Source organism: Leptodactylus fuscus, unplaced genomic scaffold (genome assembly GCF_031893055.1).
Source record: "Leptodactylus fuscus isolate aLepFus1 unplaced genomic scaffold, aLepFus1.hap2 HAP2_SCAFFOLD_396, whole genome shotgun sequence".
NCBI lineage: Eukaryota > Metazoa > Chordata > Amphibia > Anura > Leptodactylidae > Leptodactylus > Leptodactylus fuscus.
In genome coordinates this window covers 67,130-94,910 of record NW_027440419.1, presented here as the reverse complement: position 1 = coordinate 94,910, position 27,781 = coordinate 67,130, and the positions used below count along the sequence as shown (strand labels likewise).

Below are 27,781 nucleotides of genomic sequence, written 5' to 3'. Positions count from 1 at the left end.
GGAAGCCCAAAATGCTTTTTTGGTGTCAAACAGGAAGCTGTACTGCCATGGATGGGCTAGGTCAAAGTGGCAACGATGAAGAGGATCCTGGGAAAGAGTTCCAGAGAAAGCAAGGCTGAGGAGAGAAAAAGAGGAAGCACTCCCCGTCGGGGAATCGAACCCCGGTCTCCCGCGTGACAGACCGGGATACTCACCAATATACAAACGAGGAAGAAGCTGACCGCCGCTCCGATTGCGCTCCAGCCGAAGATGAGGTTTCCGCAACCGACCGGAAAGGAATGATCTATTTCATTGCGCCACTGAAATGGAAGGGTGAAGGAAAAAACACACATGTGGCAGCGGTTAATAGCAAATTGCATTGGATTTAGTCATTGACCTTTTTTTCTCAAAAGGAGGTGACATCTGGGAAAAAAAGGTGGCGGCAAAGATACGGCAGTCTTGGGACAGATGGGTCGACTCTTGGGATCTGTAGAAGTTTGGCCGTTTGCACGCCCTGAGACTTTCTGCCAAAAAGAAAAGGAAACTTCTGCAGATGATGGTGGATTCCCGTGCCATCTCATCACACTGGATTGCATGGATTTTTCAAGAAAGACTTCAAGCCTTCCTTTGGCTACTGGATCTTTGGTGACAAGATTGGCCCTTCTACAGATGATATCTTGAGTCATTTGAATGGCGAAGTCCATGGAAAGGAAACTGAAGTTGGACAAAATTAACCTTCTTTTCCCCAAAGGAAAAGTGGGTGTGGCGTGTCATTCCTGGGGACCAAGCTGTGTTTGGAAGGCGAAATGAAGGGAAAGATAGCCCGGCATTGTCGAGGTGACATGTGCGAGATGCTAGGAAGCCCGAAATGCTCTTTTGGTGTCAAACAGGAAGCTGTACTGCCATGGATGGGCTAGGTCAAGGTGGCAACGATGAAGAGGATCCTGGGAAAGAGTTCCAGAGAAAGCAAGGCTGAGGAGAGAAAAAGAGGAAGCACTCCCCGTCGGGGAATTGAACCCCGGTCTCCCGCGTGACAGGCGGGGATACTCACCACTATACTAACGTGGAAGAAGCTGACCGCTGCGCCGATTGCGCTCCAGCCGAAGATGAGGTTTTCGCGACCGACCGGAAAGGAATGATCTATTTCATTGCGCCACTGAAATGGAAGGGTGAAGGAAAAAACACACATGTGGCAGCGGATAATAGCAAATTGCATTGGATTTAGTCTTTGACCATTTTTTCTCAAAAGTAGGCGACATCTGGGAAAAAAGGTGGCGGCAAAGATACGGCAGTCTTGAGACAGATGGGTCAACTCTTGGGATCTGTAGAAGTTTGGCCGTTTGCACGCCCTGAGACTTTCTGCCAAAAAGAAAAGGAAACTTCTGCAGATGATGGTGGATTCCCGTGCCATCTCATCACACTGGATTGCATGGATTTTTCAAGAACGACTTCAAGCCTTCCTTTGGCTACTGGATCTTTGGTGACAAGATTGGCGCTTCTATAGATGATATCTTGAGTCATTTGAATGGCGAAGTCCATGGAAAGGAAACTGAAGTTGGACAAAATTAACCTTCTTTTCCCCAAAGGAAAAGTGGGTGTGGCATGTCATTCCTGGGGACCAAGCTGTGTTTGGAAGGCGAAATGAAGGGAAAGATAGCCCGGCATGGTCGAGGTGACATGTGCGAGATGCTAGGAAGCCCGAAATGCTTTTTTGGTGTCAAACAGGAAGCTGTACTGCCATGGATGGGCTAGGTCAAAGTGGCAACGATGAAGAGGATCCTGGGAAAGAGTTCCAGAGAAAGCAAGGCTGAGGAGAGAAAAAGAGGAAGCACTTCCCGTCGGGGAATCGAATCCCGGTTTCCCGCGTGACAGGCGGGGATACTCACCACTATACTAACGAGGAAAAAGCTAAGCGCCGCGCCGATTGCGCTCCAGCCAAAGATGAGGTTTCCGCGACCGACCGGAAAGGAATGATCTATTTCATTGCGCCACTGTAATGGAAGGGTGAAGGAAAATACACACATGTGACAGCGGTTAATAGCAAATTGCATTGGATTTAGTCATTGACCTTTTTTTCTCAAAAGGAGGCGACATCTGGGAAAAAAAGGTGGCGGCAAAGATACGGCAGTCTTGGGACAGATGGGTCGACTCTTAGGATCTGTAGAAGTTTGGCCGTTTGCACGCCCTGAGACTTTCTGCCAAAAAGAAAAGGAAACTTCTGCAGATGATGGTGGATTCCCGTGCCATCTCATCACACTGGATTGCATGGATTTTTCAAGAAAGACTTCAAGCCTTCCTTTGGCTACTGGATCTTTGGTGACAAGATTGGCGCTTCTACAGATGATATCTTGAGTCATTTGAATGGCGAAGTCCATGGAAAGGAAACTGAAGTTGGACAAAATTAACCTTCTTTTCCCCAAAGGAAAAGTGGGTGTGGCGTGTCATTCCTGGGGACCAAGCTGTGTTTGGAAGGCGAAATGAAGGGAAAGATAGCCCGGCATTGTCGAGGTGACATGTGCGAGATGCTAGGAAGCCCGAAATGCTTTTTTGGTGTCAAACAGGAAGCTGTACTGCCATGGATGGGCTAGGTCAAAGTGGCAACGATGAAGAGGATCCTGGGAAAGAGTTCCAGAGAAAGCAAGGCTGAGGAGAGAAAAAGAGGAAGCACTCCCCGTCGGGGAATCGAACCCCGGTCTCCCGCGTGAACGGGGATACTCACCACTATACTAACGAGGAAGAAGCTGACTGCTGCGCCGATGGCGCTCCAGCCAAAGATGAGGTTTCCGCGACCGACCGGAAAGGAATGATCTATTTCATTGCGCCACTGAAATGGAAGGGTGAAGGAAAAAACACACATGTGGCAGCGGTTAATAGCAAATTGCATTGGATTTAGTCATTGACCTTTTTTTCTCAAAAGGAGGCGACATCTGGGAAAAAAAGGTGGCGGCAAAGATACGGCAGTCTTGGGACAGATGGGTCGACTCTTGGGATCTGTAGAAGTTTGGCCGTTTGCACGCCCTGAGACTTTCTGCCAAAAAGAAAAGGAAACTTCTGCAGATGATGGTGGATTCCCGTGCCATCTCATCACACTGGATCGCATGGATTTTTCAAGAATGACTTCAAGCCTTCCTTTGGCTACTGGATCTTTGGTGACAAGATTGGCGCTTCTACAGATGATATCTTGAGTAATTTGAATGGCGAAGTCCATGGAAAGGAAACTGAAGTTGGACAAAATTAACCTTCTTTTCCCCAAAGGAAAAGTGGGTGTGGCGTGTCATTCCTGGGGACCAAGCTGTGTTTGGAAGGCGAAATGAAGGGAAAGATAGCCCGGCATTGTCGAGGTGACATGTGCGAGATGCTAGGAAGCCCGAAATGCTTTTTTGGTGTCAAACAGGAAGCTGTACTGCCATGGATGGGCTAGGTCAAAGTGGCAACGATGAAGAGGATCCTGGGAAAGAGTTCCAGAGAAAGCAAGGCTGAGGAGAGAAAAAGAGGAAGCACTCCCCGTCGGGGAATCGAACCCCGGTCTCCCGCGTGAACGGGGATACTCACCACTATACTAACGAGGAAGAAGCTGACTGCCGCGCCGATTGCGCTCCAGCCAAAGATGAGGTTTCCGCGACCGACCGGAAAGGAATGATCTATTTCATTGCGCCACTGAAATGGAAGGGTGAAGGAAAAAACACATATGTGGCAGCGGTTAATAGCAAATTGCATTGGATTTAGTCATTGACCTTTTTTTCTCAAAAGGAGGCGACATCTGGGAAAAAAAGGTGGCGGCAAAGATACGGCAGTCTTGGGACAGATGGGTCGACTCTTGGGATCTGTAGAAGTTTGGCCGTTTGCACGCCCTGAGACTTTCTGCCAAAAAGAAAAGGAAACTTCTGCAGATGATGGTTGATTCCCGTGCCATCTCATCACACTGGATTGCATGGATTTTTCAAGAAAGACTTCAAGCCTTCCTTTGGCTACTGGATCTTTGGTGACAAGATTGGCGCTTCTACAGATGATATCTTGAGTCATTTGAATGGCGAAGTCCATGGAAAGGAAACTGAAGTTGGACAAAATTAACCTTCTTTTCCCCAAAGGAAAAGTGGGTGTGGCGTGTCATTCCTGGGGACCAAGCTGTGTTTGGAAGGCGAAATGAAGGGAAAGATAGCCCGGCATTGTCGAGGTGACATGTGCGAGATGCTAGGAAGCCCGAAATGCTTTTTTGGTGTCAAACAGGAAGCTGTACTGCCATGGATGGGCTAGGTCAAGGTGGCAACGATGAAGAGGATCCTGGGAAAGAGTTCCAGAGAAAGCAAGGCTGAGGAGAGAAAAAGAGGAAGCACTCCCCGTCGGGGAATCGAACCCCGGTCTCCCGCGTGACAGGCGGGGATACTCACCACTATACTAACGAGGAAGAAGCTGGACGCCGCGCTGATTGCGCTCCAGCCGAAGATGAGGTTTCCGCGACCGACCGGAAAGGAATGATCTATTTCATTGCGCCACTGAAATGGAAGGGTGAAGAAAAAAACACACATGTGGCAGCGGTTAATAGCAAATTGCATGGGATTTAGTCATTGACCTTTTTTTCTCAAAAGGAGGCGACATCTGAGAAAAAAAGGTGACGGCAAAGATACGGCAGTCTTGGGACAGATGGGACGACTCTTGGGATCTGTAGAAGTTTGGCCATTTACACGCCCTGAGACTTTCTGACAAAAAGAAAAGGAAACTTCTGCAGATGATGGTGGATTCCCGTGCCATCTCATCACACTGGATTGCATGGATTTTTCAAGAAAGACTTCAAGCCTTCCTTTGGCTACTGGATCTTTGGTGACAAGATTGGCACTTCTACAGATGATATCTTGAGTCATTTGAATGGCGAAGTCCATGGAAAGGAAACTGAAGTTGGACAAAATTAACCTTCTTTTCCCCAAAGGAAAAGTGGGTGTGGCGTGTCATTCCTGGGGACCAAGCTGTGTTTGGAAGGCGAAATGAAGGGAAAGATAGCCCGGCATTGTCGAGGTGACATGTGCGAGATGCTAGGAAGCCCGAAATGCTTTTTTGGTGTCAAACAGGAAGCTGTACTGCCATGGATGGGCTAGGTCAAAGTGGCAACGATGAAGAGGATCCTGGGAAAGAGTTCCAGAGAAAGCAAGGCTGAGGAGAGAAAAAGAGGAAGCACTCCCCGTCGGGGAATCAAACTCCGGTCTCCCGAGTGACAGGCGGGGATACTCACCACTATACTAACGAGGAAGAAGCTGACCGCCGCGCCGATTGCGCTCCAGCCGAAGATGAGGTTTCCGCGACCGACCGGAAAGGAATGATCTATTTCATTGCGCCACTGAAATGGAAGGGTGAAGGAAAAAACACACATGTGGCAGCGGTTAATAGCAAATTGCATTGGATTTAGTCATTGACCTTTTTTTCTCAAAAGGAGGCGACATCTGGGAAAAAAAGGTGGCGGCAAAGATACGGCAGTCTTGGGACAGATGGGTCGACTCTTGGGATCTGTAGAAGTTTGGCCGTTTGCACGCCCTGAGACTTTCTGACAAAAAGAAAAGGAAACTTCTGCAGATGATGGTGGATTCCCGTGCCATCTCATCACACTGGATTGCATGGATTTTTCAAGAAAGACTTCAAGCCTTCCTTTGGCTACTGGATCTTTGGTGACAAGATTGGCACTTCTACAGATGATATCTTGAGTCATTTGAATGGCGAAGTCCATGGAAAGGAAACTGAAGTTGGACAAAATTAACCTTCTTTTCCCCAAAGGAAAAGTGGGTGTGGCGTGTCATTCCTGGGGACCAAGCTGTGTTTGGAAGGCGAAATGAAGGGAAAGATAGCCCGGCATTGTCGAGGTGACATGTGCGAGATGCTAGGAAGCCCGAAATGCTTTTTTGGTGTCAAACAGGAAGCTGTACTGCCATGGATGGGCTAGGTCAAAGTGGCAACGATGAAGAGGATCCTGGGAAAGAGTTCCAGAGAAAGCAAGGCTGAGGAGAGAAAAAGAGGAAGCACTCCCCGTCGGGGAATCAAACTCCGGTCTCCCGAGTGACAGGCGGGGATACTCACCACTATACTAACGAGGAAGAAGCTGACCGCCGCGCCGATTGCGCTCCAGCCGAAGATGAGGTTTCCGCGACCGACCGGAAAGGAATGATCTATTTCATTGCGCCACTGAAATGGAAGGGTGAAGGAAAAAACACACATGTGGCAGCGGTTAATAGCAAATTGCATTGGATTTAGTCATTGACCTTTTTTTCTCAAAAGGAGGCGACATCTGGGAAAAAAAGGTGGCGGCAAAGATACGGCAGTCTTGGGACAGATGGGTCGACTCTTGGGATCTGTAGAAGTTTGGCCGTTTGCACGCCCTGAGACTTTCTGCCAAAAAGAAAAGGAAACTTCAGCAGATGATGGTGGATTCCCGTGCCATCTCATCACACTGGATTGCATGGATTTTTCAAGAAAGATTTCAAGCCTTCCTTTGGCTACTGGATCTTTGGTGACAAGATTGGCGCTTCTACAGATGATATCTTGAGTCATTTGAATGGCGAAGTCCATGGAAAGGAAACTGAAGTTGGACAAAATTAACCTTCTTTTCCCCAAAGGAAAAGTGGGTGTGGCGTGTCATTCCTGGGGACCAAGCTGTGTTTGGAAGGCGAAATGAAGGGAAAGATAGCCCGGCATTGTCGAGGTGACATGTGCGAGATGCTAGGAAGCCCGAAATGCTTTTTTGGTGTCAAACAGGAAGCTGTACTGCCATGGATGGGCTAGGTCAAAGTGGCAACGATGAAGAGGATCCTGGGAAAGAGTTCCAGAGAAAGCAAGGCTGAGGAGAGAAAAAGAGGAAGCACTCCCCGTCGGGGAATCGAACCCCGGTCTCCCGCGTGACAGACGGGGATACTCACCAATATACTAACGAGGAAGAAGCTGACCGCCGCTCCGATTGCGCTCCAGCCGAAGATGAGGTTTCCGCAACCGACCGGAAAGGAATGATCTATTTCATTGCGCCACTGAAATGGAAGGGTGAAGGAAAAAACACACATGTGGCAGCGGTTAATAGCAAATTGCATTGGATTTAGTCATTGACCTTTTTTTCTCAAAAGGAGGCGACATCTGGGAAAAAAAGGTGGCGGCAAAGATACGGCAGTCTTGGGACAGATGGGTCGACTCTTGGGATCTGTAGAAGTTTGGCCGTTTGCACGCCCTGAGACTTTCTGCCAAAAAGAAAAGGAAACTTCTGCAGATGATGGTGGATTCCCGTGCCATCTCATCACACTGGATTGCATGGATTTTTCAAGAAAGACTTCAAGCCTTCCTTTGGCTACTGGATCTTTGGTGACAAGATTGGCACTTCTACAGATGATATCTTGAGTCATTTGAATGGCGAAGTCCATGGAAAGGAAACTGAAGTTAGACAAAATTAACCTTCTTTTCCCCAAAGGAAAAGTGGGTGTGGCGTGTCATTCCTGGGGACCAAGCTGTGTTTGGAAGGCGAAATGAAGGGAAAGATAGCCCGGCATTGTCGAGGTGACATGTGCGAGATGCTAGGAAGCCCGAAATGCTTTTTTGGTGTCAAACAGGAAGCTGTACTGCCATGGATGGGCTAGGTCAAGGTGGCAACGATGAACAGGATCCTGGGAAAGAGTTCCAGAGAAAGCAAGGCTGAGGAGAGAAAAAGAGAAAGCACTCCCCGTCGGGGAATCGAACCCCGGTCTCCCGCGTGACAGACGGGGATACTCACCAATATACTAACGAGGAAGAAGCTGACCGCCGCTCCGATTGCGCTCCAGCCGAAGATGAGGTTTCCGCAACCGACCGGAAAGGAATGATCTATTTCATTGCGCCACTGAAATGGAAGGGTGAAGGAAAAAACACACATGTGGCAGCGGTTAATAGCAAATTGCATTGGATTTAGTCATTGACCTTTTTTTCTCAAAAGGAGGCGACATCTGGGAAAAAAAGGTGGCGGCAAAGATACGGCAGTCTTGGGACAGATGGGTCGACTCTTGGGATCTGTAGAAGTTTGGCCGTTTGCACGCCCTGAGACTTTCTGCCAAAAAGAAAAGGAAACTTCTGCAGATGATGGTGGATTCCCGTGCCATCTCATCACACTGGATTGCATGGATTTTTCAAGAAAGACTTCAAGCCTTCCTTTGGCTACTGGATCTTTGGTGACAAGATTTTTCACTTCTACAGATGATATCTTGAGTCATTTGAATGGCGAAGTCCATGGAAAGGAAACTGAAGTTGGACAAAATTAACCTTCTTTTCCCCAAAGGAAAACTGGGTGTGGCGTGTCATTCCTGGGGACCAAGCTGTGTTTGGAAGGCGAAATGAAGGGAAAGATAGCCCGGCATTGTCGAGGTGACATGTGCGAGATGCTAGGAAGCCCGAAATGCTTTTTTAGTGTCAAACAGGAAGCTGTACTGCCATGGATGGGCTAGGTCAAGGTGGCAACGATGAAGAGGATCCTGGGAAAGAGTTCCAGAGAAAGCAAGGCTGAGGAGAGAAAAAGAGGAAGCACTCCCCGTCAGGGAATCGAACCCCGGTCTCCCGCGTGACAGGCGGGGATACTCACCACTATACTAACGAGGAAGAAGCTGACCGCTGCGCCGATTGCGCTCCAGCCGAAGATGAGGTTTCCGCGACCGACCGGAAAGGAATTATCTATTTCATTGCGCCACTGAAATGGAAGGGTGAAGGAAAAAACACACATGTTGCAGCGGTTAATAGCAAATTGCATTGGATTTAGTCATTGACCTTTTTTTCTCAAAAGGAGGCGACATCTGGGAAAAAAAGGTGGCGGCAAAGATACGGCAGTCTTGGGACAGATGGGTCGACTCTTGGGATCTGTAGAAGTTTGGCCGTTTGCACGCCCTGAGACTTTCTGCCAAAAAGAAAAGGAAACTTCTGCAGATGATGGTGGATTTCCGTGCCATCTCATTACACTGGATTGCATGGATTTTTCAAGAAAGACTTCAAGCCTTCCTTTGGCTACTGGATCTTTGGTGACAAGATTGGCGCTTCTACAGATGATATCTTGAGTCATTTGAATGGCGAAGTCCATGGAAAGGAAATTGAAGTTGGACAAAATTAACCTTCTTTTCCCCAAAGGAAAAGTGAGTGTGGCGTGTCATTCCTGGCGACCAAGCTGTGTTTGGAAGGCGAAATGAAGGGAAAGATAGCCCGGCATTGTCGAGGTGACATGTGCGAGATGCTAGGAAGCCCAAAATGCTTTTTTGGTGTCAAACAGGAAGCTGTACTGCCATGGATGGGCTAGGTCAAGTGGCAACGATGAAAAGGATCCTGGGAAAGAGTTCCAGAGAAAGCAAGGCTGAGGAGAGAAAAAGAGGAAGCACTCCCCGTCGGGGAATCGAACCCCGGTCTCCCACGTGAACGGGGATACTCACCACTATACTAACGAGGAAGAAGCTGACTGCCGCGCCGATTGCGCTCCAGCCAAAGATGAGGTTTCCGCGACCGACCGGAAAGGAATGATCTATTTCATTGCGCCACTGAAATGGAAGGGTGAAGGAAAAAACACACATGTGGCAGCGGTTAATAGCAAATTGCATTGGATTTAGTCATTGACCTTTTTTTCTCAAAAGGAGGCGACATCTGGGAAAAAAAGGTGGCGGCAAAGATACGGCAGTCTTGGGACAGATGGGTCGACTCTTGGGATCTGTAGAAGTTTGGCCGTTTGCACGCCCTGAGACTTTCTGCCAAAAAGAAAAGGAAACTTCTGCAGATGATGGTGGATTCCCGTGCCATCTCATCACACTGGATTGCATGGATTTTTCAAGAAAGACTTCAAGCCTTCTTTTGGCTACTGGATCTTTGGTGACAAGATTGGCGCTTCTACAGATGATATCTTGAGTCATTTGAATGGCGAAGTCCATGGAAAGGAAACTGAAGTTGGACAAAATTAACCTTCTTTTCCCCAAAAGAAAAGTGGGTGTGGCGTGTCATTCCTGGGGACCAAGCTGTGTTTGGAAGGCGAAATGAAGGGAAAGATAGCCCGGCATTGTCGAGGTGACATGTGCGAGATGCTAGGAAGCCCGAAATGCTTTTTTGGTGTCAAACAGGAAGCTGTACTGCCATGAATGGGCTAGGTCAAAGTGGCAACGATGAAGAGGATCCTGGGAAAGAGTTCCAGAGAAAGCAAGGCTGAGGAGAGAAAAAGAGGAAGCACTCCCCGTCGGGGAATCGAACCCCGGTCTCCCGCGTGACAGGTGGGGATACTCACCAATATACTAACGAGGAAGAAGCTGACCGCCGCTCCGATTGCGCTCCAGCCGAAGATGAGGTTTCCGCAACCGACCGGAAAGGAATGATCTATTTCATTGCGCCACTGAAATGGAAGGGTGAAGGAAAAAACACACATGTGGCAGCGGTTAATAGCAAATTGCATGGGATTAAGTCATTGACCTTTTTTTCTCAAAAGGAGGCGACATCTGGGAAAAAAAGGTGGCGGCAAAGATACGGCAGTCTTGGGACAGATGGGTCGACTCTTGGGATCTGTAGAAGTTTGGCCGTTTGCACGCCCTGAGACTTTCTGCCAAAAAGAAAAGGAAACTTCTGCAGATGATGGTGGATTCCCGTGCCATCTCATCACACTGGATTGCATGGATTTTTCAAGAAAGACTTCAAGCCTTCCTTTGGCTACTGGATCTTTGGTGACAAGATTGGCACTTCTACAGATGATATCTTGAGTCATTTGAATGGCGAAGTCCATGGAAAGGAAACTGAAGTTGGACAAAATTAACCTTCTTTTCCCCAAAGGAAAAGTGGGTGTGGCGTGTCATTCCTGGGGACCAAGCTGTGTTTGGAAGGCGAAATGAAGGGAAAGATAGCCCGGCATTGTCGAGGTGACATGTGCGAGATGCTAGGAAGCCCGAAATGCTTTTTTAGTGTCAAACAGGAAGCTGTACTGCCATGGATGGGCTAGGTCAAGGTGGCAACGATGAAGAGGATCCTGGGAAAGAGTTCCAGAGAAAGCAAGGCTGAGGAGAGAAAAAGAGGAAGCACTCCCCGTCAGGGAATCGAACCCCGGTCTCCCGCGTGACAGGCGGGGATACTCACCACTATACTAACGAGGAAGAAGCTGACCGCTGCGCCGATTGCGCTCCAGCCGAAGATGAGGCTTCCGCGACCGACCGGAAAGGAATTATCTATTTCATTGCGCCACTGAAATGGAAGGGTGAAGGAAAAAACACACATGTTGCAGCGGTTAATAGCAAATTGCATTGGATTTAGTCATTGACCTTTTTTTCTCAAAAGGAGGCGACATCTGGGAAAAAAAGGTGGCGGCAAAGATACGGCAGTCTTGGGACAGATGGGTCGACTCTTGGGATCTGTAGAAGTTTGGCCGTTTGCACGCCCTGAGACTTTCTGCCAAAAAGAAAAGGAAACTTCTGCAGATGATGGTGGATTTCCGTGCCATCTCATTACACTGGATTGCATGGATTTTTCAAGAAAGACTTCAAGCCTTCCTTTGGCTACTGGATCTTTGGTGACAAGATTGGCGCTTCTACAGATGATATCTTGAGTCATTTGAATGGCGAAGTCCATGGAAAGGAAATTGAAGTTGGACAAAATTAACCTTCTTTTCCCCAAAGGAAAAGTGAGTGTGGCGTGTCATTCCTGGCGACCAAGCTGTGTTTGGAAGGCGAAATGAAGGGAAAGATAGCCCGGCATTGTCGAGGTGACATGTGCGAGATGCTAGGAAGCCCAAAATGCTTTTTTGGTGTCAAACAGGAAGCTGTACTGCCATGGATGGGCTAGGTCAAGTGGCAAAGATGAAAAGGATCCTGGGAAAGAGTTCCAGAGAAAGCAAGGCTGAGGAGAGAAAAAGAGGAAGCACTCCCCGTCGGGGAATCGAACCCCGGTCTCCCACGTGAACGGGGATACTCACCACTATACTAACGAGGAAGAAGCTGACTGCCGCGCCGATTGCGCTCCAGCCAAAGATGAGGTTTCCGTGACCGACCGGAAAGGAATGATCTATTTCATTGCGCCACTGAAATGGAAGGGTGAAGGAAAAAACACACATGTGGCAGCGGTTAATAGCAAATTGCATTGGATTTAGTCATTGACCTTTTTTTCTCAAAAGGAGGCGACATCTGGGAAAAAAAGGTGGCGGCAAAGATACGGCAGTCTTGGGACAGATGGGTCGACTCTTGGGATCTGTAGAAGTTTGGCCGTTTGCACGCCCTGAGACTTTCTGCCAAAAAGAAAAGGAAACTTCTGCAGATGATGGTGGATTCCCGTGCCATCTCATCACACTGGATTGCATGGATTTTTCAAGAAAGACTTCAAGCCTTCTTTTGGCTACTGGATCTTTGGTGACAAGATTGGCGCTTCTACAGATGATATCTTGAGTCATTTGAATGGCGAAGTCCATGGAAAGGAAACTGAAGTTGGACAAAATTAACCTTCTTTTCCCCAAAAGAAAAGTGGGTGTGGCGTGTCATTCCTGGGGACCAAGCTGTGTTTGGAAGGCGAAATGAAGGGAAAGATAGCCCGGCATTGTCGAGGTGACATGTGCGAGATGCTAGGAAGCCCGAAATGCTTTTTTGGTGTCAAACAGGAAGCTGTACTGCCATGGATGGGCTAGGTCAAAGTGGCAACGATGAAGAGGATCCTGGGAAAGAGTTCCAGAGAAAGCAAGGCTGAGGAGAGAAAAAGAGGAAGCACTCCCCGTCGGGGAATCGAACCCCGGTCTCCCGCGTGACAGGCGGGGATACTCACCACTATACTAACGAGGAAGAAACTGATTGCCGTGCCGATTGCGCTCCAACCGAAGATGAGGTTTCCGCGACCGACCGGAAAGGAATGATCTATTTCATTGCGCCACTGAAATGGAAGGGTGAAGGAAAAAACACACATGTGGCAGCGGTTAATAGCAAATTGCATGGGATTAAGTCATTGACCTTTTTTTCTCAAAAGGAGGCGACATCTGAGAAAAAAAGGTGACGGCAAAGATACGGCAGTCTTGGGACAGATGGGACGACTCTTGGGATCTGTAGAAGTTTGGCCATTTACACGCCCTGAGACTTTCTGCCAAAAAGAAAAGGAAACTTCTGCAGATGATGGTGGATTCCCGTGCCATCTCATCACACTGGATTGCATGGATTTTTCAAGAAAGACTTCAAGCCTTCCTTTGGCTACTGGATCTTTGGTGACAAGATTGGCACTTCTACAGATGATATCTTGAGTCATTTGAATGGCGAAGTCCATGGAAAGGAAACTGAAGTTGGACAAAATTAACCTTCTTTTCCCCAAAGGAAAAGTGGGTGTGGCGTGTCATTCCTGGGGACTAAGCTGTGTTTGGAAGGCGAAATGAAGGGAAAGATAGCCCGGCATTGTCGAGGTGACATGTGTGAGATGCTAGGAAGCCCAAAATGCTTTTTTGGTGTCAAACAGGAAGCTGTACTGCCATGGATGGGCTAGGTCAAAGTGGCAACGATGAAGAGGATCCTGGGAAAGAGTTCCAGAGAAAGCAAGGCTGAGGAGAGAAAAAGAGGAAGCACTCCCCGTCGGGGAATCGAACCCCGGTCTCCCGCGTGACAGACGGGGATACTCACCAATATACAAACGAGGAAGAAGCTGACCGCCGCTCCGATCGCGCTCCAGCCGAAGATGAGGTTTCCGCAACCGACCGGAAAGGAATGATCTATTTCATTGCGCCACTGAAATGGAAGGGTGAAGGAAAAAACACACATGTGGCAGCGGTTAATAGCAAATTGCATTGGATTTAGTCATTGACCTTTTTTTCTCAAAAGGAGGTGACATCTGGGAAAAAAAGGTGGCGGCAAAGATACGGCAGTCTTGGGACAGATGGGTCGACTCTTGGGATCTGTAGAAGTTTGGCCGTTTGCACGCCCTGAGACTTTCTGCCAAAAAGAAAAGGAAACTTCTGCAGATGATGGTGGATTCCCGTGCCATCTCATCACACTGGATTGCATGGATTTTTCAAGAAAGACTTCAAGCCTTCTTTTGGCTAATGGATCTTTGGTGACAAGATTGGCGCTTCTACAGATGATATCTTGAGTCATTTGAATGGCGAAGTCCATGGAAAGGAAACTGAAGTTGGACAAAATTAACCTTCTTTTCCCCAAAGGAAAAGTGGGTGTGGCGTGTCATTCCTGGGGACCAAGCTGTGTTTGGAAGGCGAAATGAAGGGAAAGATAGCCCGGCATTGTCGAGGTGACATGTGCGAGATGCTAGGAAGCCCGAAATGCTTTTTTAGTGTCAAACAGGAAGCTGTACTGCCATGGATGGGCTAGGTCAAGGTGGCAACGATGAAGAGGATCCTGGGAAAGAGTTCCAGAGAAAGCAAGGCTGAGGAGAGAAAAAGAGGAAGCACTCCCCGTCAGGGAATCGAACCCCGGTCTCCCGCGTGACAGGCGGGGATACTCACCACTATACTAACGAGGAAGAAGCTGACCGCTGCGCCGATTGCGCTCCAGCCGAAGATGAGGTTTCCGCGACCGACCGGAAAGGAATTATCTATTTCATTGCGCCACTGAAATGGAAGGGTGAAGGAAAAAACACACATGTTGCAGCGGTTAATAGCAAATTGCATTGGATTTAGTCATTGACCTTTTTTTCTCAAAAGGAGGCGACATCTGGGAAAAAAAGGTGGCGGCAAAGATACGGCAGTCTTGGGACAGATGGGTCGACTCTTGGGATCTGTAGAAGTTTGGCCGTTTGCACACCCTGAGACTTTCTGCCAAAAAGAAAAGGAAACTTCTGCAGATGATGGTGGATTTCCGTGCCATCTCATTACACTGGATTGCATGGATTTTTCAAGAAAGACTTCAAGCCTTCCTTTGGCTACTGGATCTTTGGTGACAAGATTGGCGCTTCTACAGATGATATCTTGAGTCATTTGAATGGCGAAGTCCATGGAAAGGAAATTGAAGTTGGACAAAATTAACCTTCTTTTCCCCAAAGGAAAAGTGAGTGTGGCGTGTCATTCCTGGCGACCAAGCTGTGTTTGGAAGGCGAAATGAAGGGAAAGATAGCCCGGCATTGTCGAGGTGACATGTGCGAGATGCTAGGAAGCCCAAAATGCTTTTTTGGTGTCAAACAGGAAGCTGTACTGCCATGGATGGGCTAGGTCAAGTGGCAAAGATGAAAAGGATCCTGGGAAAGAGTTCCAGAGAAAGCAAGGCTGAGGAGAGAAAAAGAGGAAGCACTCCCCGTCGGGGAATCGAACCCCGGTCTCCCACGTGAACGGGGATACTCACCACTATACTAACGAGGAAGAAGCTGACTGCCGCGCCGATTGCGCTCCAGCCAAAGATGAGGTTTCCGCGACCGACCGGAAAGGAATGATCTATTTCATTGCGCCACTGAAATGGAAGGGTGAAGGAAAAAACACACATGTGGCAGCGGTTAATAGCAAATTGCATTGGATTTAGTCATTGACCTTTTTTTCTCAAAAGGAGGCGACATCTGGGAAAAAAAGGTGGCGGCAAAGATACGGCAGTCTTGGGACAGATGGGTCGACTCTTGGGATCTGTAGAAGTTTGGCCGTTTGCACGCCCTGAGACTTTCTGCCAAAAAGAAAAGGAAACTTCTGCAGATGATGGTGGATTCCCGTGCCATCTCATCACACTGGATTGCATGGATTTTTCAAGAAAGACTTCAAGCCTTCTTTTGGCTACTGGATCTTTGGTGACAAGATTGGCGCTTCTACAGATGATATCTTGAGTCATTTGAATGGCGAAGTCCATGGAAAGGAAACTGAAGTTGGACAAAATTAACCTTCTTTTCCCCAAAAGAAAAGTGGGTGTGGCGTGTCATTCCTGGGGACCAAGCTGTGTTTGGAAGGCGAAATGAAGGGAAAGATAGCCCGGCATTGTCGAGGTGACATGTGCGAGATGCTAGGAAGCCCGAAATGCTTTTTTGGTGTCAAACAGGAAGCTGTACTGCCATGGATGGGCTAGGTCAAAGTGGCAACGATGAAGAGGATCCTGGGAAAGAGTTCCAGAGAAAGCAAGGCTGAGGAGAGAAAAAGAGGAAGCACTCCCCGTCGGGGAATCGAACCCCGGTCTCCCGCGTGACAGGCGGGGATACTCACCACTATACTAACGAGGAAGAAGCTGATTGCCGTGCCGATTGCGCTCCAACCGAAGATGAGGTTTCCGCGACCGACCGGAAAGGAATGATCTATTTCATTGCGCCACTGAAATGGAAGGGTGAAGGAAAAAACACACATGTGGCAGCGGTTAATAGCAAATTGCATGGGATTAAGTCATTGACCTTTTTTTCTCAAAAGGAGGCGACATCTGAGAAAAAAAGGTGACGGCAAAGATACGGCAGTCTTGGGACAGATGGGACGACTCTTGGGATCTGTAGAAGTTTGGCCATTTACACGCCCTGAGACTTTCTGCCAAAAAGAAAAGGAAACTTCTGCAGATGATGGTGGATTCCCGTGCCATCTCATCACACTGGATTGCATGGATTTTTCAAGAAAGACTTCAAGCCTTCCTTTGGCTACTGGATCTTTGGTGACAAGATTGGCACTTCTACAGATGATATCTTGAGTCATTTGAATGGCGAAGTCCATGGAAAGGAAACTGAAGTTGGACAAAATTAACCTTCTTTTCCCCAAAGGAAAAGTGGGTGTGGCGTGTCATTCCTGGGGACTAAGCTGTGTTTGGAAGGCGAAATGAAGGGAAAGATAGCCCGGCATTGTCGAGGTGACATGTGTGAGATGCTAGGAAGCCCAAAATGCTTTTTTGGTGTCAAACAGGAAGCTGTACTGCCATGGATGGGCTAGGTCAAAGTGGCAACGATGAAGAGGATCCTGGGAAAGAGTTCCAGAGAAAGCAAGGCTGAGGAGAGAAAAAGAGGAAGCACTCCCCGTCGGGGAATCGAACCCCGGTCTCCCGCGTGACAGACGGGGATACTCACCAATATACAAACGAGGAAGAAGCTGACCGCCGCTCCGATCGCGCTCCAGCCGAAGATGAGGTTTCCGCAACCGACCGGAAAGGAATGATCTATTTCATTGCGCCACTGAAATGGAAGGGTGAAGGAAAAAACACACATGTGGCAGCGGTTAATAGCAAATTGCATTGGATTTAGTCATTGACCTTTTTTTCTCAAAAGGAGGTGACATCTGGGAAAAAAAGGTGGCGGCAAAGATACGGCAGTCTTGGGACAGATGGGTCGACTCTTGGGATCTGTAGAAGTTTGGCCGTTTGCACGCCCTGAGACTTTCTGCCAAAAAGAAAAGGAAACTTCTGCAGATGATGGTGGATTCCCGTGCCATCTCATCACACTGGATTGCATGGATTTTTCAAGAAAGACTTCAAGCCTTCTTTTGGCTAATGGATCTTTGGTGACAAGATTGGCGCTTCTACAGATGATATCTTGAGTCATTTGAATGGCGAAGTCCATGGAAAGGAAACTGAAGTTGGACAAAATTAACCTTCTTTTCCCCAAAGGAAAAGTGGGTGTGGCGTGTCATTCCTGGGGACCAAGCTGTGTTTGGAAGGCGAAATGAAGGGAAAGATAGCCCGGCATTGTCGAGGTGACATGTGCGAGATGCTAGGAAGCCCGAAATGCTTTTTTGGTGTCAAACAGGAAGCTGTACTGCCATGGATGGGCTAGGTCAAAGTGGCAATGATGAAGAGGATCCTGGGAAAGAGTTCCAGAGAAAGCAAGGCTGAGGAGAGAAAAAGAGGAAGCACTCCCCGTCGGGGAATCGAACCCCGGTCTACCGCGTGACAGGCGGGGATACTCACCACTATACTAACGAGGAAGAAGCTGATCGCCGTGCCGATTGCGCTCCAGCCGAAGATGAGGTTTCCGCGACCGACCGGAAAGGAATGATCTATTTCATTGCGCCACTGAAATGGAAGGGTGAAGGAAAAAACACACATGTGGCAGCGGTTAATAGCAAATTGCATGGGATTAAGTCATTGACCTTTTTTTCTCAAAAGGAGGCGACATCTGAGAAAAAAAGGTGACGGCAAAGATACGGCAGTCTTGGGACAGATGGGACGACTCTTGGGATCTGTAGAAGTTTGGCCATTTACACGCCCTGAGACTTTCTGCCAAAAAGAAAAGGAAACTTCTGCAGATGATGGTGGATTCCCGTGCCATCTCATCACACTGGATTGCATGGATTTTTCAAGAAAGACTTCAAGCCTTCCTTTGGCTACTGGATCTTTGGTGACAAGATTGGCACTTCTACAGATGATATCTTGAGTCATTTGAATGGCGAAGTCCATGGAAAGGAAACTGAAGTTGGACAAAATTAACCTTCTTTTCCCCAAAGGAAAAGTGGGTGTGGCGTGTCATTCCTGGGGACCAAGCTGTGTTTGGAAGGCGAAATGAAGGGAAAGATAGCCCGGCATTGTCGAGGTGACATGTGTGAGATGCTAGGAAGCCCAAAATGCTTTTTTGGTGTCAAACAGGAAGCTGTACTGCCATGGATGGGCTAGGTCAAAGTGGCAACGATGAAGAGGATCCTGGGAAAGAGTTCCAGAGAAAGCAAGGCTGAGGAGAGAAAAAGAGGAAGCACTCCCCGTCGGGGAATCGAACCCCGGTCTCCCGCGTGACAGACGGGGATACTCACCAATATACAAACGAGGAAGAAGCTGACCGCCGCTCCGATTGCGCTCCAGCCGAAGATGAGGTTTCCGCAACCGACCGGAAAGGAATGATCTATTTCATTGCGCCACTGAAATGGAAGGGTGAAGGAAAAAACACACATGTGGCAGCGGTTAATAGCAAATTGCATTGGATTTAGTCATTGACCTTTTTTTCTCAAAAGGAGGTGACATCTGGGAAAAAAAGGTGGCGGCAAAGATACGGCAGTCTTGGGACAGATGGGTCGACTCTTGGGATCTGTAGAAGTTTGGCCGTTTGCACGCCCTGAGACTTTCTGCCAAAAAGAAAAGGAAACTTCTGCAGATGATGGTGGATTCCCGTGCCATCTCATCACACTGGATTGCATGGATTTTTCAAGAAAGACTTCAAGCCTTCCTTTGGCTACTGGATCTTTGGTGACAAGATTGGCCCTTCTACAGATGATATCTTGAGTCATTTGAATGGCGAAGTCCATGGAAAGGAAACTGAAGTTGGACAAAATTAACCTTCTTTTCCCCAAAGGAAAAGTGGGTGTGGCGTGTCATTCCTGGGGACCAAGCTGTGTTTGGAAGGCGAAATGAAGGGAAAGATAGCCCGGCATTGTCGAGGTGACATGTGCGAGATGCTAGGAAGCCCGAAATGCTTTTTCGGTGTCAAACAGGAAGCTGTACTGCCATGGATGGGCTAGGTCAAAGTGGCAACGATGAAGAGGATCCTGGGAAAGAGTTCCAGAGAAAGCAAGGCTGAGGAGAGAAAAAGAGGAAGCACTCCTCGTCGGGGAATCGAACCCCGGTCTCCCGCGTGACAGGCGAGGATACTCACCACTATACTAACGAGGAAGAAGCTGACTGCCGCTCCGATTGTGCTCCAGCCGAAGATGAGGTTTCCGCGACCGACCGGAAAGGAATTATCTATTTCATTGCGCCACTGAAATGGAAGGGTGAAGGAAAAAACACACATGTGGCAGCGGTTAATAGCAAATTGCATTGGATTTAGTCATTGACCTTTTTTTCTCAAAAGGAGGTGACATCTGGGAAAAAAAGGTGGCGGCAAAGATACGGCAGTCTTGGGACAGATGGGTCGACTCTTGGGATCTGTAGAAGTTTGGCCGTTTGCACGCCCTGAGACTTTCTGCCAAAAAGAAAAGGAAACTTCTGCAGATGATGGTGGATTCCCGTGCCATCTCATCACACTGGATTGCATGGATTTTTCAAGAAAGACTTCAAGCCTTCTTTTGGCTAATGGATCTTTGGTGACAAGATTGGCGCTTCTACAGATGATATCTTGAGTCATTTGAATGGCGAAGTCCATGGAAAGGAAACTGAAGTTGGACAAAATTAACCTTCTTTTCCCCAAAGGAAAAGTGGGTGTGGCGTGTCATTCCTGGGGACCAAGCTGTGTTTGGAAGGCGAAATGAAGGGAAAGATAGCCCGGCATTGTCGAGGTGACATGTGCGAGATGCTAGGAAGCCCGAAATGCTTTTTTAGTGTCAAACAGGAAGCTGTACTGCCATGGATGGGCTAGGTCAAGGTGGCAACGATGAAGAGGATCCTGGGAAAGAGTTCCAGAGAAAGCAAGGCTGAGGAGAGAAAAAGAGGAAGCACTCCCCGTCAGGGAATCGAACCCCGGTCTCCCGCGTGACAGGCGGGGATACTCACCACTATACTAACGAGGAAGAAGCTGACCGCTGCGCCGATTGCGCTCCAGCCGAAGATGAGGTTTCCGCGACCGACCGGAAAGGAATTATCTATTTCATTGCGCCACTGAAATGGAAGGGTGAAGGAAAAAACACACATGTTGCAGCGGTTAATAGCAAATTGCATTGGATTTAGTCATTGACCTTTTTTTCTCAAAAGGAGGCGACATCTGGGAAAAAAAGGTGGCGGCAAAGATACGGCAGTCTTGGGACAGATGGGTCGACTCTTGGGATCTGTAGAAGTTTGGCCGTTTGCACGCCCTGAGACTTTCTGCCAAAAAGAAAAGGAAACTTCTGCAGATGATGGTGGATTTCCGTGCCATCTCATTACACTGGATTGCATGGATTTTTCAAGAAAGACTTCAAGCCTTCCTTTGGCTACTGGATCTTTGGTGACAAGATTGGCGCTTCTACAGATGATATCTTGAGTCATTTGAATGGCGAAGTCCATGGAAAGGAAATTGAAGTTGGACAAAATTAACCTTCTTTTCCCCAAAGGAAAAGTGAGTGTGGCGTGTCATTCCTGGCGACCAAGCTGTGTTTGGAAGGCGAAATGAAGGGAAAGATAGCCCGGCATTGTCGAGGTGACATGTGCGAGATGCTAGGAAGCCCAAAATGCTTTTTTGGTGTCAAACAGGAAGCTGTACTGCCATGGATGGGCTAGGTCAAGTGGCAAAGATGAAAAGGATCCTGGGAAAGAGTTCCAGAGAAAGCAAGGCTGAGGAGAGAAAAAGAGGAAGCACTCCCCGTCGGGGAATCGAACCCCGGTCTCCCACGTGAACGGGGATACTCACCACTATACTAACGAGGAAGAAGCTGACTGCCGCGCCGATTGCGCTCCAGCCAAAGATGAGGTTTCCGCGACCGACCGGAAAGGAATGATCTATTTCATTGCGCCACTGAAATGGAAGGGTGAAGGAAAAAACACACATGTGGCAGCGGTTAATAGCAAATTGCATTGGATTTAGTCATTGACCTTTTTTTCTCAAAAGGAGGCGACATCTGGGAAAAAAAGGTGGCGGCAAAGATACGGCAGTCTTGGGACAGATGGGTCGACTCTTGGGATCTGTAGAAGTTTGGCCGTTTGCACGCCCTGAGACTTTCTGCCAAAAAGAAAAGGAAACTTCTGCAGATGATGGTGGATTCCCGTGCCATCTCATCACACTGGATTGCATGGATTTTTCAAGAAAGACTTCAAGCCTTCTTTTGGCTACTGGATCTTTGGTGACAAGATTGGCGCTTCTACAGATGATATCTTGAGTCATTTGAATGGCGAAGTCCATGGAAAGGAAACTGAAGTTGGACAAAATTAACCTTCTTTTCCCCAAAAGAAAAGTGGGTGTGGCGTGTCATTCCTGGGGACCAAGCTGTGTTTGGAAGGCGAAATGAAGGGAAAGATAGCCCGGCATTGTCGAGGTGACATGTGCGAGATGCTAGGAAGCCCGAAATGCTTTTTTGGTGTCAAACAGGAAGCTGTACTGCCATGGATGGGCTAGGTCAAAGTGGCAACGATGAAGAGGATCCTGGGAAAGAGTTCCAGAGAAAGCAAGGCTGAGGAGAGAAAAAGAGGAAGCACTCCCCGTCGGGGAATCGAACCCCGGTCTCCCGCGTGACAGGCGGGGATACTCACCACTATACTAACGAGGAAGAAGCTGATTGCCGTGCCGATTGCGCTCCAACCGAAGATGAGGTTTCCGCGACCGACCGGAAAGGAATGATCTATTTCATTGCGCCACTGAAATGGAAGGGTGAAGGAAAAAACACACATGTGGCAGCGGTTAATAGCAAATTGCATGGGATTAAGTCATTGACCTTTTTTTCTCAAAAGGAGGCGACATCTGAGAAAAAAAGGTGACGGCAAAGATACGGCAGTCTTGGGACAGATGGGACGACTCTTGGGATCTGTAGAAGTTTGGCCATTTACACGCCCTGAGACTTTCTGCCAAAAAGAAAAGGAAACTTCTGCAGATGATGGTGGATTCCCGTGCCATCTCATCACACTGGATTGCATGGATTTTTCAAGAAAGACTTCAAGCCTTCCTTTGGCTACTGGATCTTTGGTGACAAGATTGGCACTTCTACAGATGATATCTTGAGTCATTTGAATGGCGAAGTCCATGGAAAGGAAACTGAAGTTGGACAAAATTAACCTTCTTTTCCCCAAAGGAAAAGTGGGTGTGGCGTGTCATTCCTGGGGACTAAGCTGTGTTTGGAAGGCGAAATGAAGGGAAAGATAGCCCGGCATTGTCGAGGTGACATGTGTGAGATGCTAGGAAGCCCAAAATGCTTTTTTGGTGTCAAACAGGAAGCTGTACTGCCATGGATGGGCTAGGTCAAAGTGGCAACGATGAAGAGGATCCTGGGAAAGAGTTCCAGAGAAAGCAAGGCTGAGGAGAGAAAAAGAGGAAGCACTCCCCGTCGGGGAATCGAACCCCGGTCTCCCGCGTGACAGACGGGGATACTCACCAATATACAAACGAGGAAGAAGCTGACCGCCGCTCCGATCGCGCTCCAGCCGAAGATGAGGTTTCCGCAACCGACCGGAAAGGAATGATCTATTTCATTGCGCCACTGAAATGGAAGGGTGAAGGAAAAAACACACATGTGGCAGCGGTTAATAGCAAATTGCATTGGATTTAGTCATTGACCTTTTTTTCTCAAAAGGAGGTGACATCTGGGAAAAAAAGGTGGCGGCAAAGATACGGCAGTCTTGGGACAGATGGGTCGACTCTTGGGATCTGTAGAAGTTTGGCCGTTTGCACGCCCTGAGACTTTCTGCCAAAAAGAAAAGGAAACTTCTGCAGATGATGGTGGATTCCCGTGCCATCTCATCACACTGGATTGCATGGATTTTTCAAGAAAGACTTCAAGCCTTCTTTTGGCTAATGGATCTTTGGTGACAAGATTGGCGCTTCTACAGATGATATCTTGAGTCATTTGAATGGCGAAGTCCATGGAAAGGAAACTGAAGTTGGACAAAATTAACCTTCTTTTCCCCAAAGGAAAAGTGGGTGTGGCGTGTCATTCCTGGGGACCAAGCTGTGTTTGGAAGGCGAAATGAAGGGAAAGATAGCCCGGCATTGTCGAGGTGACATGTGCGAGATGCTAGGAAGCCCGAAATGCTTTTTTGGTGTCAAACAGGAAGCTGTACTGCCATGGATGGGCTAGGTCAAAGTGGCAATGATGAAGAGGATCCTGGGAAAGAGTTCCAGAGAAAGCAAGGCTGAGGAGAGAAAAAGAGGAAGCACTCCCCGTCGGGGAATCGAACCCCGGTCTACCGCGTGACAGGCGGGGATACTCACCACTATACTAACGAGGAAGAAGCTGATCGCCGTGCCGATTGCGCTCCAGCCGAAGATGAGGTTTCCGCGACCGACCGGAAAGGAATGATCTATTTCATTGCGCCACTGAAATGGAAGGGTGAAGGAAAAAACACACATGTGGCAGCGGTTAATAGCAAATTGCATGGGATTAAGTCATTGACCTTTTTTTCTCAAAAGGAGGCGACATCTGAGAAAAAAAGGTGACGGCAAAGATACGGCAGTCTTGGGACAGATGGGACGACTCTTGGGATCTGTAGAAGTTTGGCCATTTACACGCCCTGAGACTTTCTGCCAAAAAGAAAAGGAAACTTCTGCAGATGATGGTGGATTCCCGTGCCATCTCATCACACTGGATTGCATGGATTTTTCAAGAAAGACTTCAAGCCTTCCTTTGGCTACTGGATCTTTGGTGACAAGATTGGCACTTCTACAGATGATATCTTGAGTCATTTGAATGGCGAAGTCCATGGAAAGGAAACTGAAGTTGGACAAAATTAACCTTCTTTTCCCCAAAGGAAAAGTGGGTGTGGCGTGTCATTCCTGGGGACCAAGCTGTGTTTGGAAGGCGAAATGAAGGGAAAGATAGCCCGGCATTGTCGAGGTGACATGTGTGAGATGCTAGGAAGCCCAAAATGCTTTTTTGGTGTCAAACAGGAAGCTGTACTGCCATGGATGGGCTAGGTCAAAGTGGCAACGATGAAGAGGATCCTGGGAAAGAGTTCCAGAGAAAGCAAGGCTGAGGAGAGAAAAAGAGGAAGCACTCCCCGTCGGGGAATCGAACCCCGGTCTCCCGCGTGACAGACGGGGATACTCACCAATATACAAACGAGGAAGAAGCTGACCGCCGCTCCGATTGCGCTCCAGCCGAAGATGAGGTTTCCGCAACCGACCGGAAAGGAATGATCTATTTCATTGCGCCACTGAAATGGAAGGGTGAAGGAAAAAACACACATGTGGCAGCGGTTAATAGCAAATTGCATTGGATTTAGTCATTGACCTTTTTTTCTCAAAAGGAGGTGACATCTGGGAAAAAAAGGTGGCGGCAAAGATACGGCAGTCTTGGGACAGATGGGTCGACTCTTGGGATCTGTAGAAGTTTGGCCGTTTGCACGCCCTGAGACTTTCTGCCAAAAAGAAAAGGAAACTTCTGCAGATGATGGTGGATTCCCGTGCCATCTCATCACACTGGATTGCATGGATTTTTCAAGAAAGACTTCAAGCCTTCCTTTGGCTACTGGATCTTTGGTGACAAGATTGGCCCTTCTACAGATGATATCTTGAGTCATTTGAATGGCGAAGTCCATGGAAAGGAAACTGAAGTTGGACAAAATTAACCTTCTTTTCCCCAAAGGAAAAGTGGGTGTGGCGTGTCATTCCTGGGGACCAAGCTGTGTTTGGAAGGCGAAATGAAGGGAAAGATAGCCCGGCATTGTCGAGGTGACATGTGCGAGATGCTAGGAAGCCCGAAATGCTTTTTCGGTGTCAAACAGGAAGCTGTACTGCCATGGATGGGCTAGGTCAAAGTGGCAACGATGAAGAGGATCCTGGGAAAGAGTTCCAGAGAAAGCAAGGCTGAGGAGAGAAAAAGAGGAAGCACTCCTCGTCGGGGAATCGAACCCCGGTCTCCCGCGTGACAGGCGAGGATACTCACCACTATACTAACGAGGAAGAAGCTGACTGCCGCTCCGATTGTGCTCCAGCCGAAGATGAGGTTTCCGCGACCGACCGGAAAGGAATTATCTATTTCATTGCGCCACTGAAATGGAAGGGTGAAGGAAAAAACACACATGTGGCAGCGGTTAATAGCAAATTGCATTGGATTTAGTCATTGACCTTTTTTTCTCAAAAGGAGGCGACATCTGAGAAAAAAAGGTGACGGCAAAGATGCGGCAGTCTTGGGACAGATGGGTCGACTCTTGGGATCTGTAGAAGTTTGACCGTTTGCACACCCTGAGACTTTCTGCCAAAAAGAAAAGGAAACTTCTGCAGATGATGGTGGATTCCCGTGCCATCTCATCACACTGGATTGCATGGATTTTTCAAGAAAGACTTCAAGCCTTCCTTTGGCTACTGGATCTTTGGTGACAAGATTGGCACTTCTACAGATGATATCTTGAGTCATTTGAATGGCGAAGTCCATGGAAAGGAAACTGAAGTTGGACAAAATTAACCTTCTTTTCCCCAAAGGAAAAGTGGGTGTGGCGTGTCATTCCTGGGGACCAAGCTGTGTTTGGAAGGCGAAATGAAGGGAAAGATAGCCCGGCATTGTCGAGGTGACATGTGCGAGATGCTAGGAAGCCCGAAATGCTTTTTTGGTGTCAAACAGGAAGCTGTACTGCCATGGATGGGCTAGGTCAAAGTGGCAACGATGAAGAGGATCCTGGGAAAGAGTTCCAGAGAAAGCAAGGCTGAGGAGAGAAAAAGAGGAAGCACTCCCCGTCGGGGAATCGAACCCCGGTTTCCCGCGTGACAGGCGAGGATACTCACCACTATACTAACGAGGAAGAAGCTGACCGCCGCGCCGATTGTGCTCCAGCCGAAGATGAGGTTTCCGCGACCGACCGGAAAGGAATAATCTATTTCATTGCGCCACTGAAATGGAAGGGTGAAGGAAAAAACACACATGTGGCAGCGGTTAATAGCAAATTGCATGGGATTTAGTCATTGACCTTTTTTTCTCAAAAGGAGGCGACATCTGAGAAAAAAAGGTGACGGCAAAGTTGCGGCAGTCTTGGGACAGATGGGTCGACTCTTGGGATCTGTAGAAGTTTGACCGTTTGCACGCCCTGAGACTTTCTGCCAAAAAGAAAAGGAAACTTCTGCAGATGATGGTGGATTCCCGTGCCATCTCATCACACTGGATTGCATGGATTTTTCAAGAAAGACTTCAAGCCTTCCTTTGGCTACTGGATCTTTGGTGACAAGATTGGCACTTCTACAGATGATATCTTGAGTCATTTGAATGGCGAAGTCCATGGAAAGGAAACTGAAGTTGGACAAAATTAATCTTCTTTTCCCCAAAGGAAAAGTGGGTGTGGCGTGTCATTCCTGGGGACCAAGCTGTGTTTGGAAGGCGAAATGAAGGGAAAGATAGCCCGGCATTGTCGAGGTGACATGTGCGAGATGCTAGGAAGCCCGAAATGCTTTTTTGGTGTCAAACAGGAAGCTGTACTGCCATGGATGGGCTAGGTCAAAGTGGCAACGATGAAGAGGATCCTGGGAAAGAGTTCCAGAGAAAGCAAGGCTGAGGAGAGAAAAAGAGGAAGCACTCCCCGTCGGGGAATCGAACCCCGGTCTCCCGCGTGACAGGCGGGGATACTCACCACTATACTAACGAGGAAGAAGCTGACTGCCGTGCTGATTGCGCTCCAGCCGAAGATGAGGATTCCGCGACCGACCGGAAAGGAATGTTCTATTTCATTGCGCCACTGAAATGGAAGGGTGAAGGAAAAAACACACATGTGGCAGCGGTTAATAGCAAATTGCATTGGATTTAGTCATTGACCTTTTTTTCTCAAAAGGAGGCGACATCTGGGAAAAAAAGGTGGCGGCAAAGATACGGCAGTCTTGGGACAGATGGGTCGACTCTTGGGATCTGTAGAAGTTTGGCCGTTTGCACGCCCTGAGACTTTCTGCCAAAAAGAAAAGGAAACTTCTGCAGATGATGGTGGATTCCCGTGCCATCTCATCACACTGGATTGCATGGATTTTTCAAGAAAGACTTCAAGCCTTCCTTTGGCTACTGGATCTTTGGTGACAAGATTGGCGCTTCTACAGATGATATCTTGAGTCATTTGAATGCCGAAGTCCATGGAAAGGAAACTGAAGTTGGACAAAATTAACCTTCTTTTCCCCAAAGGAAAAGTGGGTGTGGCGTGTCATTCCTGGGGACCAAGCTGTGTTTGGAAGGCGAAATGAAGGGAAAGATAGCCCGGCATTGTCGAGCTGACATGTGCGAGATGCTAGGAAGCCCGAAATGCTTTTTTGGTGTCAAACAGGAAGCTGTACTGCCATGGATGGGCTAGGTCAAAGTGGCAACGATGAAGAGGATCCTGGGAAAGAGTTCCAGAGAAAGCAAGGCTGAGGAGAGAAAAAGAGGAAGCACTCCCCGTCGGGGAATCGACCCCCGGTCTCCCGCATGACAGGCGAGGATACTCACCACTATACTAACGAGGAAGAA

General features: G+C 48.2%; 5 non-coding genes across 5 annotated transcripts; all 5 read right to left on the bottom strand.

Moving 5' to 3' along the window:
* Positions 1-4,312: 4,312 nt before the first annotated feature.
* TRNAD-GUC (transfer RNA aspartic acid (anticodon GUC)) lies at positions 4,313-4,384 on the bottom strand. Its single transcript has one exon. It is a non-coding gene; the product is annotated as a tRNA-Asp (tRNA).
* An 8,281-nt stretch (positions 4,385-12,665) lies between these two features.
* On the bottom strand, positions 12,666-12,737 carry TRNAD-GUC (transfer RNA aspartic acid (anticodon GUC)). Its single transcript has one exon. It is a non-coding gene; the product is annotated as a tRNA-Asp (tRNA).
* A 3,268-nt stretch (positions 12,738-16,005) lies between these two features.
* TRNAD-GUC (transfer RNA aspartic acid (anticodon GUC)) lies at positions 16,006-16,077 on the bottom strand. Its single transcript has one exon. It is a non-coding gene; the product is annotated as a tRNA-Asp (tRNA).
* A 5,776-nt stretch (positions 16,078-21,853) lies between these two features.
* Positions 21,854-21,925, bottom strand: TRNAD-GUC (transfer RNA aspartic acid (anticodon GUC)). Its single transcript has one exon. It is a non-coding gene; the product is annotated as a tRNA-Asp (tRNA).
* A 4,944-nt stretch (positions 21,926-26,869) lies between these two features.
* Positions 26,870-26,941, bottom strand: TRNAD-GUC (transfer RNA aspartic acid (anticodon GUC)). The gene has a single exon. It is a non-coding gene; the product is annotated as a tRNA-Asp (tRNA).
* Between the last annotated feature and the right edge of the window lie 840 nt (positions 26,942-27,781).